The 12,840-nt window shown below is 45.8% G+C and overlaps 1 protein-coding gene across 3 annotated transcripts in view; it reads right to left on the reverse strand.

Annotated features, from left to right (window-relative positions):
- LOC109854447 (neurogenic locus Notch protein) overlaps window positions 1-12,840 on the reverse strand; it is a 182,727-nt gene that overhangs the window by 55,848 nt on the left and 114,039 nt on the right. The gene's annotated exons all lie outside the window — the stretch shown is intronic.

The raw sequence follows: 12,840 nt of genomic DNA on the forward strand, positions 1-12,840 counted from the left end.
CCGGTCGCGCGAGAAAAAAAACCGGTACGCAAATAGAGGCGGAAATCATCCGAGAGACCATGTCGCTTTGTTTACGCGGGAATTTTTGCGAAAGGATGCGCGGTTTCGTGATGTGATATCGCGCGCAGTAACGATTTATTTTTTTATTTTTTTTTTTTTATTATCCGGATCAAAAATCAAATAAAAAAAAAAAACATTTGTACAACATGTACAATTACATGACACCGTGTCATTAAATAGGAATTCGATCCTTTCGATTTGGAATTAATCAACAGACGTGGCTCTTGTGTCTCGGTGTAAGAAAGGTGAAAGATCGATGATGGATCGATGGTCGATCCCGACCTTGCACGACGTTCGATTATCCGCGCGTCATGGAGCTTTATTCGCTCGCCGTGCTCGTTTTCCGCTCTCGTTTCTGCCGAGCAAAATAAACATTCGGACACGCGATGACTAATGGATTCGGGATGGATTGTGGTCGCAACCAACTCCGAAGTTTTGCATTACACGTGTGTTATACGCGAAGCGATGTTATTTGTTAAGTAAATTGCTGCCTTACATCGATTGAGTGTAACAATTATGGATGAGGGACGAACGCGAGCCAGTCTCTCTCTCTCTCTCCCTATCTCTCTCGTTTTAATTGAGCTATCTGTTGCGATTGTCAAGGAGGTAACTTTGTGCACACACGAAACCGTGTATCTATCTTTCCTTGAGGATACTCGATCTCCGCACGGCACAGGTCTGCCACAAAAGTCGCGATAACGAGATCGCGCGGAGGGACAAACGAGCGCGGCGCGGCTTACACGCCGAGATAAGACGCTACCTTCGTAATTACGTAGCGATACCGAAGAACGACGACGATCGGTAGCTATACCCAGTGGCCCTTGAACACGCGAGCAGACATCAAAGGAAAACAAGACCGCAAACAGAAAGTGATAACGTCGACCTAATAGAAGCAATTACCGCGCGACAACAACGTGTTGCGACGTGAGGTTTGATATTATTTCGATTATTTGCCCGGCCTCTGCTTTTATTTTGTTTCATCGCGAAACATTACCTCGCGCGATACCGCTAATTACCGCTGCGAGAACACGCATCAATAACAATTGGCGCGTTCGCCGCGGCATTAAAGAAACTACTTATCTAAAGACGATATCTACGCACCCCTTATTGGGATGTAAAAAAAAAAAAAAAACATATTTTTTACATTTACGTCGGTGAAAAAAGTGCACAGAAACATCAATTGCTGGAAAAAAATGTTACCTATCACCCGCTATCACTTAATTTGGATAATGGACGTCGGTGCTTGTTAGAGGATGCGAGCGTTTCTCTTTACATCTCGCGTAGTCTGTGGACAATTTATTGCGGCAAGATAAATACGTGTAGAGACGAATTAAAACGACCCTAGATATTCATTATGGAATGATTATACGTGGAACAAAATGGCCACCAGAGAGAGAGAAAGAGAGAAACAGAGAGAGAAGGAGAAAAAGAGGAAATCCGGGTACATTCTGTGTACATCTTGACCGATATAAGAAGCACAACTTTGTGTGTGTGTGTGTCTCTCTCTCTCTCTCCCTCTCTTTCTCTCTCGCTTTCTCTGTTTCTCTTCCCTGCTGTAACATCCGCCCTTATCTGACGGTATCAGCTGTTGCCCGGTGATACATACCTGGTCATGGACCACAGTTAGCATCTAATGGCGCGCATAATTTATGCCTCATAGAACATCCGACTATGCTTCCCGCGGCTGTGTAGCACGACGACGACATGAGTTAGGGCCGCGGTGGCGGTAAAAACGGCGGGTCTGCACGTACCCGTAGGGTACCACGATGTTATTATACTAGAATCCCGCGAAAGATAACCGTGGCATTAATATTAAAGCGACGCGAAAAGCAAATCGATCGGCCATAGAGAGAGAGAAAGAGAGAGCCGTAGAGCGATTTGCGCGCGGCGATCTGTTTTAAAATCGTTTCAAAATTGCACACTTCTCGAAGAGAAAGGAACTCGAGTTCTTCCTATCTGAATAATGATCTCGATAATTCATACGACGGAAATGCAGGGTTACTGTGTTTCACAATAAATTTCTATACTCGGAAGATAATCATTATCTTGTCGATTTAACATATTTAGCGTGTGTGCGATAAAAATTGAAAAATCGACGTAGCAATCATGACGATTGAAAAATATAAGGTTTTTTTCTCCTATTATCTCATTTGTCGCTATTTCCGATTCACGACACGAGACCGTCGTTTTTACCAAAGAAGAATTTCCGGCGCGGTATCGATTTCTCGCAAGGTGTGCGCAGATGGTTCACACTCATGAAAGGTTTCGAGTCGGAATTTCGGTCGGGATTCGACCGAGAAACCTGATTGGAGCTTCTTCCCTTCTCAAATTACCATATTAGGGAGAATTGTTATTACGTTCATATTTTCTACGACGGAAGCTTCATAACTCGTAAACTCGATGTAATATCTTTTCCAGAGAGAGAGAGAGAGAAAGAGAGAGAGAGAGAGAGAGAGAGAGAGAGAGAGAAGAAAGACAGCATAAGAAAAGCAATACACGTAATAGTGTAATAAATATTTTGTTGCAAAAAAGAAAAGCATCGTAAAATCTAATACAGATCACTATTACTAGGGGGGGGGGAAAAAACCGGTTACATGCGCGACACGAGCTTGTGCGAGAGAGAAGAAAAAACATTTTTTTTCCTCGCGTGCATGTTCTCTCCCCGCCCTTGATAACGCAATTACAATATTTCGTTCGCTCGGAGATCTTTTTCCTCCGGGAACCGCGCTACAAGAACAAAATTGCAGCGGCTTCGCAATGGCATTTGCACATTCCCTTCCTCGTGACTGGATTTCCCCCGAGGTGCGTTTCTCCTCCTCTTCCTTGCGCGCCTCTCTCTCTCCCTCTCTCTCTCTCTCTCTTTCTCTCTCGTCCTCCGTTTCTTTCCTTCTGTCTTTGCGTTTCTTCCCGCGCGTCTTCAGCGAGATATTGGCTCCCAGGTTTTTGAGTGAGAGGGCATAATTAAACGGCGGGACATCAAACGTCCCGGCGTGCAACGGAATCTCATATTCCGTATCAAGTCGATCGATTCACAGCGATCGGTCGCGCTCACAGGGGAGGAGGAGGAGACTCTCGACCGTGACAGAAAAGGCGCGCGAGGACGAAAGATCCGAAAAACTGGAAGCCGCGTTGTTGCTACTCGAGAGGCGCATTCGAGGCTACCCTCCCCCCTCCGAGACCAAACGATTAGGCGGTAGTCATTGCGGGGACCACGGGGCGCGCGTTCGGCGCGACCAATCGATTCCTGCTAACATCGATACCAGCGGCGCGAGAACTAAAGCGAGACCGCGCCTCTTTTACTTGTAAGAATCGACCACGCGCGTATTTACACGTTCATTCGTTCCGCGCCTCTCGTACACACTCGCATCCTTTTTTACGCGCGTCACTTTTATTTTCCCGGCTCATCGTCTCCTAACGCGCTTCCGTCCGTCGAGCAGCCTTGAAATATCGGCAAGAAATCGACCGTTACCCCTTTGCCAGCCCCTCGTTTTTCGTCGATCGATCGAGCAAACAAGTTTCGTCCCTTTTTTTTTTTTTTTTTTAAAAACAACACAACCCAGCGAAGCGCAACGTTTCAAAAGAAACTTCCATTTAATATAATAATATTTAAAAACACAAATGTTCTTGCGTATTAATTATCTATTGGAAAAATTTCTTCGTAATATTTCGAATGTTTTCTTTCTCTCTCATCCCGCAAGACATACGTGCGTTAACCCGTATCATTCTCAGCGCTTGGTACTTATGAAAGGCTTGAGTCAAAGCTAATGACGCGAGTACTGATTTCCATAAGGTTGCGATCCTTCTTTTCTCGGAAATCAGCCAAACCCCCTCGGGGCGAAATATCGTGCAACGTAACGCAAAGGGTTCGATTGCAAAGTCAAGCGACCGGAGTGGGAACCGGAGGGAAAAGAGGCGCAGCGCGCCGCGGAGATGAAAGAAAACAGAAAGAGCAGCGCGCGAGGATCGGTTCGCGACGAACAGAAGGCACGTGGGTGCGTCGGACAAGGACGGAAAAGTCTCTGCCGCTTAATAAATCAACCTGGATGATGAACCCCCCTTCGTAATTGCAATTGTCCGTTGGACCTCACCCCAGATCAGAGCGATCGTCGTTACACGCGCGTGTATGCGCGCGTCGAGCGGAACCTATTCGAGAGAGAATACGTGTATCCGTTACGTCGTTACTGTTGCGCAGGGCTGTAGCGAGTGACCCCCTCGCAGAAAAGTGACAGGACTTTTATTTCCCTAACGCCTGTCACGTGACTTTAATAATATATAAGTGTTGCTTTTTCATTATACAAAAAAAACAAAACTAGAAACGTAGTTTGCTTTAAGTCATTGGCCTTTTTACAGAGCGGCATTATTCATGGAATACAAAGTTGTATTCTCTCTCTCTCTCTCTCTCTCTCTCTCTCTCTCTCTCTCTCTCTCTCTCTCTCTCTCTCTCTCTCTTTTTCTCTTCGAAGTATTTCACGAACCGTCAAGAAACACGCTGTGACTTCAGCTCAAACCGGAATTTCGAGAATCCGGCGAACCCGTGGTAATTAGCCTCGCCGAGACAGTCCAAATGATTTCATTCACCTCAAAATATTTGCGCAAAAAAAAAAGTGAACGGAAGATTCCCCGAAGAAACGCGAAATCTGAGACGACTCCGTTTCGAAAACTATAGTCCGCGAATCTGTCCAAATATTTTTTTCCCGCTTCCTCCATACACGCAAAGAAAACACACGAGTTTCACGTTTCCGTGAAAACGAGTCGTTCTCACGCTAGAAAAAAACTAATTATTAATCCTATACCGCGTCGCTGTGAGATTTCACCTAGCGAGGATATCCTTTTATTTTTGTACATTTAATGCCGTAAGCACTCTTCCGATATCCGCTCTGATCATGTTCCCAGCTCACACGTCAAACGTAAATATCGATTTATGTAAAAAGCGTATGATACATTGTTTTAGATTTATATTCAACGATATATATGTACAAGAAAAAAGTCGAGAAGAACGTAAATATTAAAATCGTGTACAGCACAATAGGCATCCCTCAATGGTAAAAAAGTAGCAAAGGGATGTCCGTGTCGAATGTCCTTTCATATATACATAAAAAAAACACCCTGTACGCTTCCATCTCGCTCCCCTTGTGCTTTCGCTGATACACGTTGTCTCACTCTCTTGCTCAACGCGCGTAACTGACCATCTCTTTCTTCCTCCATCGCGCGTTCCCTTCTCCTCTTTATATCTCTAGGTCCCCTCTCTCGCTCTCCCTTCTCCCTGCTGGCGTGCACTACCTTCCTCCCTTCAATTGGGACCTTCCGTCTCGCTCTGGCCCCCTCTTGGCCCACAAGGCGCGCTACGATGCAGTGCCTCTTAGTCGGCACGAGGTGTGGCAACGTCGCGAGAGCGGGTGTGCGTCCCACAAGCCCACGTGGTGGAGGACTGTGGGAAAATTCTCATGCCGCCGACTACGCCGCTCGCCGCCGACGACGACGACAACGGCGGTGCTCAACCGGCGGCGACCGGCGCGGGAAACAAACCTCGCGCGACTTCCTGCTTTCACGCTCCAGGAGAGTTTCACCGACTTCGCGAAAAACGTATCATTAGAGCGTCGCGAGAAAATCGACGGCCGGCTAGCACGAGTAATCTCGGTTCATCATCGCACAGAATAATTTCGAGATGTTAAAAATGTTTTTGATAAAAAAAAAATTGCTGAAAAAAATTTGGAAAAATCAAGATTACAAGTTCTAGTTAAATGGAAAATGTATTTTCTCTGCTAGAGATTTACTTGTAATTTTAATTGTTGTCTAAAACGTATCGGAGATTAGCTTGATTTCGAAAAAAAAGTCACGCGTAATTACGCAACAAACCGATACGCGATTAATTGAGACACACTGAGAGCTCGCTGGACTTCACGAAGTGAGGAGGAAGGTTAACTGGGAGGCCCGTGCTGCCTCCCCACCAAAAAGCGTAGTAGTGGCATCATATGGCCACGAGCATGTCACGAGGGTGTCCGTAGAAAAATTATTTCTTCGCTACCATAAGCGTGGCGGAACTTAACAACTATTTGAGACACGTGGCATACGCGCTTGTCCGACCGAATACTCAACGTTAACGATTTTTTTGCAACAAATATTTATAAAATCGCACTGAGAAGTGCGAAACTACTACAGAATTAGAACTAAATGTTGTGTCAAAATGTTATAGAGAAATATAAAAAGAATTACATTTTTCTAGACTTCGTGTTTAGTTTTTTGGTTTAACAAGTCATCATGAAACAATATAAATTTCGGCGGACGTTGACAGCATTTGAATATCAGATATATGCAGTCGTATAAGCCCGCACCGATTGATGCTGCGGAGTGTCGTAAAACGACCGATGATTTCCGTGGCAATATGTAGGAGAGAGGTTTAAATCGCTTGTCGGCGCCCCGTACGGCTTCTCTCCGCTCGGTGGACGATCGTATCTGTGCCCCATCGCGCGCGCGCGCACACGTGAACGCCGCATAATGCGCCGACCGAATGGAAAGGAGGGCCGGATGGACGTCGGCATATGGGATTGGGAGTGGTCGAGGGTACTTTGGTGAAGTTGAGAGAGAGAGAGAGAGAGAGAGAGAGAGAGAGAGGGAGAGAGAGAGAGAGAGAGAAAAGAACAAGAGAGCCAGAGAAAGAGACGACGAGTGAGTGAGATCAGTTTAGTGGACGAAAGAAAAAGAGAAGCACAAAATCGGAATTCAAGCGGAAAAAAAGCAAAGAGGTAATTCAAATCGGAATGCGTGATTTAAAATCGCGCGCATAGATAGATCTCTCAAAGATGCTGTAAATAAATATAAAAAAATAAAATTTTTACAAAAACGCACACAAATATGTTAACATAAAGAAAAAAAATATATTCCGATGCCGACTGAATTTTAACGTAAGATATTTTCCTAAATAAAACCATCTACTGTATATCAGTTCATTAAGATGTTTTTGTTGTTTGAAAAAAAAAAAAGAAGAGAAAAATATTGAAGAAGAGGAAGAGCTTCGCGTAAAAAGAGCCTCGTGATAGCGAGTAATAATACACGGTGTGTATCGCGTTGCCCTTCCGTCCTTCCACCGGGCTCTCCGATTTTTTATCTGCCCCCGTTAGTGGAATCCTCCTTCTTTCACCCGCGAGAATGCGCGCCCTTTCTCTGCCCGTGTCCGTTTTTCTGGTGCCTTAAAAGGCGCACGTATACGCGAGGGGAACCACCGATAAGCGTAATTTGAATGGGTAATAGCTTCACCCGAAAGAGAGAGAGAGAGAGAGAGAGAGAGAGAGAGAGAGAGAAAGAAAGAAAGAGAGAGAGAGGTAAGTCATCCGGTTAATGACGGGCCCGGGAGAGAGATCCGGTCGACAAGATGCTGCTGTCCCCCTGTCCTTTCCCCTCTGTCTCCGCGGTGCACTCTCGCCCCGACCGTGATCGCGATTGGGAGACGTTTTCGGCGCGGCCACGAAGTGCCGATAATACGGAACGTGCTTCCCCTGGGGGAAGCAGATACATTCTTTTTCTTCGCGGCGATGTTGCTGAGTAAGCCATTCCTCGGGAGGGGAATAGCAAATGATCCCCAGCGAGTTGCGTCGTCACGTCCACCATATAGAGAAGAATTCTCCGTGGAGAACGAAGGCGTTTCTATTTTCACGTCGAACAATCGCCGAATTATTCCAACGATACAAGCGATTTAATGAGACACCCCGGTGATAATTAAAAAGAACACACGCGGGAAGAAAACAAGCGCGCGAGTTACGATCTTGATATAAATGTAAATCGTGACATCGAAACACAATTGCGAGTGTAACGGATTGTGCGTGACGTGAGATTTGAAAGTGAGAAAGAGAGAGAGAGAGAGAGAGAGAGAGAGAGAGAGAGAGAGAGAGAGAGAGAGAGAGAGATGATAGAGTTGGGAAAACCTTGGCGAGCGATCGAAGGAATTTTGAGAGCCGCGAGGTCAATCTACGCAATTTCAGGCGACTCAAACCGTATGTCTGTACAAAAACAAAAATATAGACGAGCCATCTGAAAATCCCCATGAATAATGCATGCTGGAAGCTTTCTCGCGCGAGTAATGTCTAATTCGGAGAGATATCCGAGAACGAAAGTCGTCGTTCTTCCACTCGTTCACGGCCGTATCACTGCATCACTTTTCGAGAGATCGCCCCGATGAGAGACACGGTAAATACGCGAGGTACGACACAGTATCATGACAAGACGAGAGAAGTGAATAGGAACGACATGAAATTCTCCAGACGCGCGCGCGCGCGCCCCGCCTAAAGCAGCGCGTCTACAAACAAACTCAAGAGACGAGATGGAAGACGAGAGAGAGAGAGAGAGAGAGAGAGAGAGAGAGAGAGAGATCGTGAACCCTCTCTCAGGGCGCTCACGAGTCTCAAGATTAAATAAACACATTTGCGCAATTGTGCTGCGATAGGATCATGAGAAGGTACTGCGTGTACAATTTCAAGCGCTGCCCGAGACTCTCAATTTGTATGCGCGTACAAGTATTCTCTTCTCGAGAGAAGAGACGCGTTCTCTCTTTTTTTTTTGCTCGACGAAAATCGCGTTTCGTTCGGATTATTCACAAAAATTCCAACTGAAGTTTCAGAACGAACAAATCCCTGTCTTGTGTGAAAAAAAAAAAAAAAAACGCGCAAGAATCGTCGGGAATATCGAGAGCAACAGGTGGTTGCGCGACGATCAACAGGTAGTTTCGTCCGTTTTACACGTCGCGAATATGATCTTGAAGCGCGAGGACGAACGCGATCGACAACAAGTAATAGATACTTTACGCAAGGGTGCAGCGCACCCTCGAAAAATAAAGTATCATCTTGTTCAAAGCGCAAATACAAATTGTTCTCTTAATTCGGTTGTACGATTAGGATCTTAAGAATGGAGAAGCGAAGAATTTTGTACACTTCACAAAACTATCGCGTAACTCAAATACCTTCGGAATGTAAGAAAAGTTCGAGAAGGGTAGATATACGGGGATATAAGTGTCACGAGGGAGTCACACAAAAAGGACCCAGATATCGGTCTCTCGGCTGACCGACATCAACAGGTTGTTTTCGCATTCCAATTGTCCCGTTGCCTTCCTAGATCTCTCCAGTGGCACAGAACAATACACGTTAGACGAGAAACAAAAAAAAAAAAAAAATACCGAGAGCGAGAGAGACGCAGAAGTATCAAACACATGTAAAAAGATAAAGACGGAAGAGGAAACCCAAGGGATAGACAGATATACCTAATCCCTCGCGCTTATCTTCTCCTTTGAGAAATTCTGTGTGTGTGTGTGTGTGTGTGTGTGTGTGTGTGTGTGTGTGTGTGTGTGTGTGTGTGTGTGTGTGTATTCGCGCGGTAACGACATTCCCACATGTATGAGTAACCGCGCGTGTGTTCGTGCACGTGGTGCGGATGCACACAGGCACCGGCGCTCGAACAATGGGACCGTCACGCGGCTACCATTCTTCAAGGATAATCGGAGGAAGGGAGAAACTCTTTCTCGGGTTCTGCCCAGCACCCGACCACGCGGAGCCCCTTAAAAAGGACAATCGCCTCCTTATTTACGATTTGGGCAGCCTAGCCTCGTCTCTTTCTCTCTTTCTCTCTCTCTCTCTCTCTTTCTCTCTCTTTCACCTTTCTCTCGATATCTTCCTCTCGTTCGCTCGTTCCACCATTGTCCGGCTTCTTCTTACCCGCTCGTTTACTCGCTCTCTAGTGGCCATCTTGCCACGACCGCACGATACCCTCGAGAGACCCGAATATATACGAGAGGGTCATCGAAAATCTCTCTGGGTCTCGTATACGTGATCCTTTTTTCCTCGCAGGCCCGTTTCGACAGCCCACGCCCACTCGCCGAATTTTTCGAAACTTTTCCGAGGGCAGCATAAATTTCAAGAAAAAGAGAGAGACTCCGTTACGTGTCACGTGCTCAGCTCGAGCTCGGTCGTGTCATCTTGTGAAATTGATTACAAGAAGAATCGAACACGTGTTCAAACTCCTTCGTTCTATCGTTTTGACGAGATACTTTCGGCTCTCTCGTTTGGTGTCGATCAACGAGAACTGATTTGAAAAAAATTATTTTCTCATAATAAACAAACACTTTGTTACAACGTGATTTTATCAACATCGCCGATTAAAAGCTCGCATTTCCAAGTACGTGCCGCCTTCTTCTATTTAAGGCAAGTCGTTTAACTTTGCTCTAGCGCGGCTCACGACAGATAAAGATCTGATTTACGTAAGATCGTTTTATCGATCGTAAACATCGGTTCTCGCCGAATGCGAATCAGATCGTCGCTTATTGTTTGTCGGGACGGACAGATATTACGTTTGCGAAAGAGGCCACATCGATCGCGATCAGACCGAACGCAAATCAAACCTCAGAAGGAAAGACCTGTGGAGAGGCAACACAACGTTCGTTCCCGTTAAATTACAGTCGTCCGATACGGTCGACACAGTTGTAAAACAAACGAGCCGCGACTAGACATGGTGATCGTGTTAAATTTTTTTTTTATTACAGGAAAGATCTCTCCGTTTCGATTAAAACGCGCGAAACTCCAACGCGAGCGTAATATTAAAACAGTGTGTAAGAGAAAGGTATATTTTTACTTATCTTTTTATTCCTTAATATTTTTAATAATTTTCTCTAGAAAAGAAACGAGATTCTCTTCGATAGTTTCAATTCGCGAATTTACTAATCCGTAGCGGAATCCGCGCGCGCGAGCGCACGAAAAGATGGAAGTAAACGCGAGTGGATAAAAAAAATAAAAAGATAAAAAAAAAAAAAGATAAAGAGACCAGAAGAGAAGACGAGAGAGGGAGGACGCGAAGAAAAGGGCGAAGAATGACGAGGGTGGAGGCGATAGAAGAAAAACGAGAGGAGAGTGCAGTATCACGGTTGCTTTATCTCGCGCTGCGCGCTGAGAAGGTTACGAGAAGAAGTTGAAGAGCACTCCGCTTACATGAGCGCGCGAGTGGTGGGCATTGTGTGAGGAACAGAGCCACCTTCATACACGCACCGTTGTCCTCTCCCTGTCCGCCCCTCGGTTCTCCTTCGCGTCTCGTCTCTTTCTCGTTTAACCACCATCTTCGCTCCGGGAGAAGAAGAGGTTTACGAAGAACACGGGAGAAAAAAGAGACAGAACAAGACACAACAAACGATAGATAGAGAGAGAGAGAGAGAGAGAGAGAGAGAGAGAGAGAGAGAGAAGAAGAAGAGACAGGGAAGAAGAAGACGCGAAGGGAGAGAGACTTAAAGGGGGCAGGGAAGAGCAAGGGAGAGAAGCTCGCTGAGTAAGGGGGCGTGGGTGCGCCCTTCGTGATTTACATATGCGTATTCTATACCTTATTTACTGCGTCGATCATCCTCCATTTTATCTCCTCGCGTGTGGGTTGCGCCGAAGAAAGAGCGCGCGGCGAGATGCAGATGAAGGAGCTGATGCAGAACAAGAGGGATGGAAAGAGAAAAGGAAACGGCGAGAGAGAGAGAGAGAGAGAGAGAGAGACGTGTTTCTTCGTCTATTAACCCCGACCGGTACTGTAAATAATGCGAACGGATAATCTATGCCCGTTAATTACGGAAGATAAATAAAAATAGAGTTGCGCCGAGATTAATCTGATTGATGCGCGGATAACATGGAATTATGAAAGCGCCGAAGTGATCGAGTGTGATTTTTTTTCTTTATCGTTGCAGGAAACGTTTCTTGAATTATTTGCAATTTTTTCTATTGTTACATACAATCTAGATCATTAAAACTCTCGGACAAGCTTTGGGAGAGAGAGAGAGAGAGAGAGAGAGAGAGAGAGAGAGAGAGAGAAAGAAAAAACACGCGTTTAAGATACTTCATGGTGCTCGCAGTGGTTGACTTTTCATCATCGTGTGGACCGACTTACTTAAAAGGACAGGCATGTAGGGGGCGGATAAAAAATGATGGCGAGATAATTGACGTATGTCAGGTTTCCTTTTATTTTTTTTTTGTTGTTCTAAAGAGCCGACGTTCCCCACGACGTGTCTCCCCTTTCCCCGATCGCGAGGTAACCTCGACATGCCGCGGTTAATTGTCGTAACTGCCTTCAAGCCGCGTACAGCGAGGCGTTTCGAAACGAGCGTAAGACAAAGAGCGAACCGAAAATGACATGAGGCTTTCGTGAAGATGCGCGCGCGCGCGTACGCACGCACGCGAGTCTTCGTGCGCGTTCGATGACAGCCTGACAAAGTGCTTCTCTCTCTCTCTCGATGTCGGACAAACGCGTTTTGGGCCGTTCCGGAATCGCTTCTTAATTGAAAATATGATTGGCAAGAGTGATTATTAAATATGCGCAAAAAGAGTCGTGTTCGCGCCGCAAGGACGAAATTTAATCTCGTTGCCATCACTAGTTTTTTTTTTCGTATCAAGAGATTTGAATCAGAAAAATATATCTTGAATTTTTTCTGATAAAAAAAATTAATCTCTAATAAATACATTCGCTCATTATCGGCTTTGCGCTGCGCACATCGCGTATTTACTAAACCAGGAGAAGAAGAAGGTCAAAGATCCTCGACGTTTTCCCCGGCGCGGTCCGCACGCGTGTATAAATCACATGACGCGTCGCGTATACGCATTTTATCGGGGCGACGACGGCGACACGCGGCTTTATCGACGTTTCCATCTTCCACCGCGTTCGCCGCGATAGGAAGACAACGAGGAGCGATTTCGCCGACGAGATAAACGAACGGAGGCGAGAGAGAGAGAGAGAGAGAGAGGAAGGGATAAGAAGGAAGTCGAACAGAATGGAAGG

The sequence above is a fragment of the Pseudomyrmex gracilis genome, unplaced genomic scaffold (assembly GCF_002006095.1).
Source record: "Pseudomyrmex gracilis isolate BER0280 unplaced genomic scaffold, ASM200609v1 scaffold_66, whole genome shotgun sequence".
Lineage (NCBI taxonomy): Eukaryota > Metazoa > Arthropoda > Insecta > Hymenoptera > Formicidae > Pseudomyrmex > Pseudomyrmex gracilis.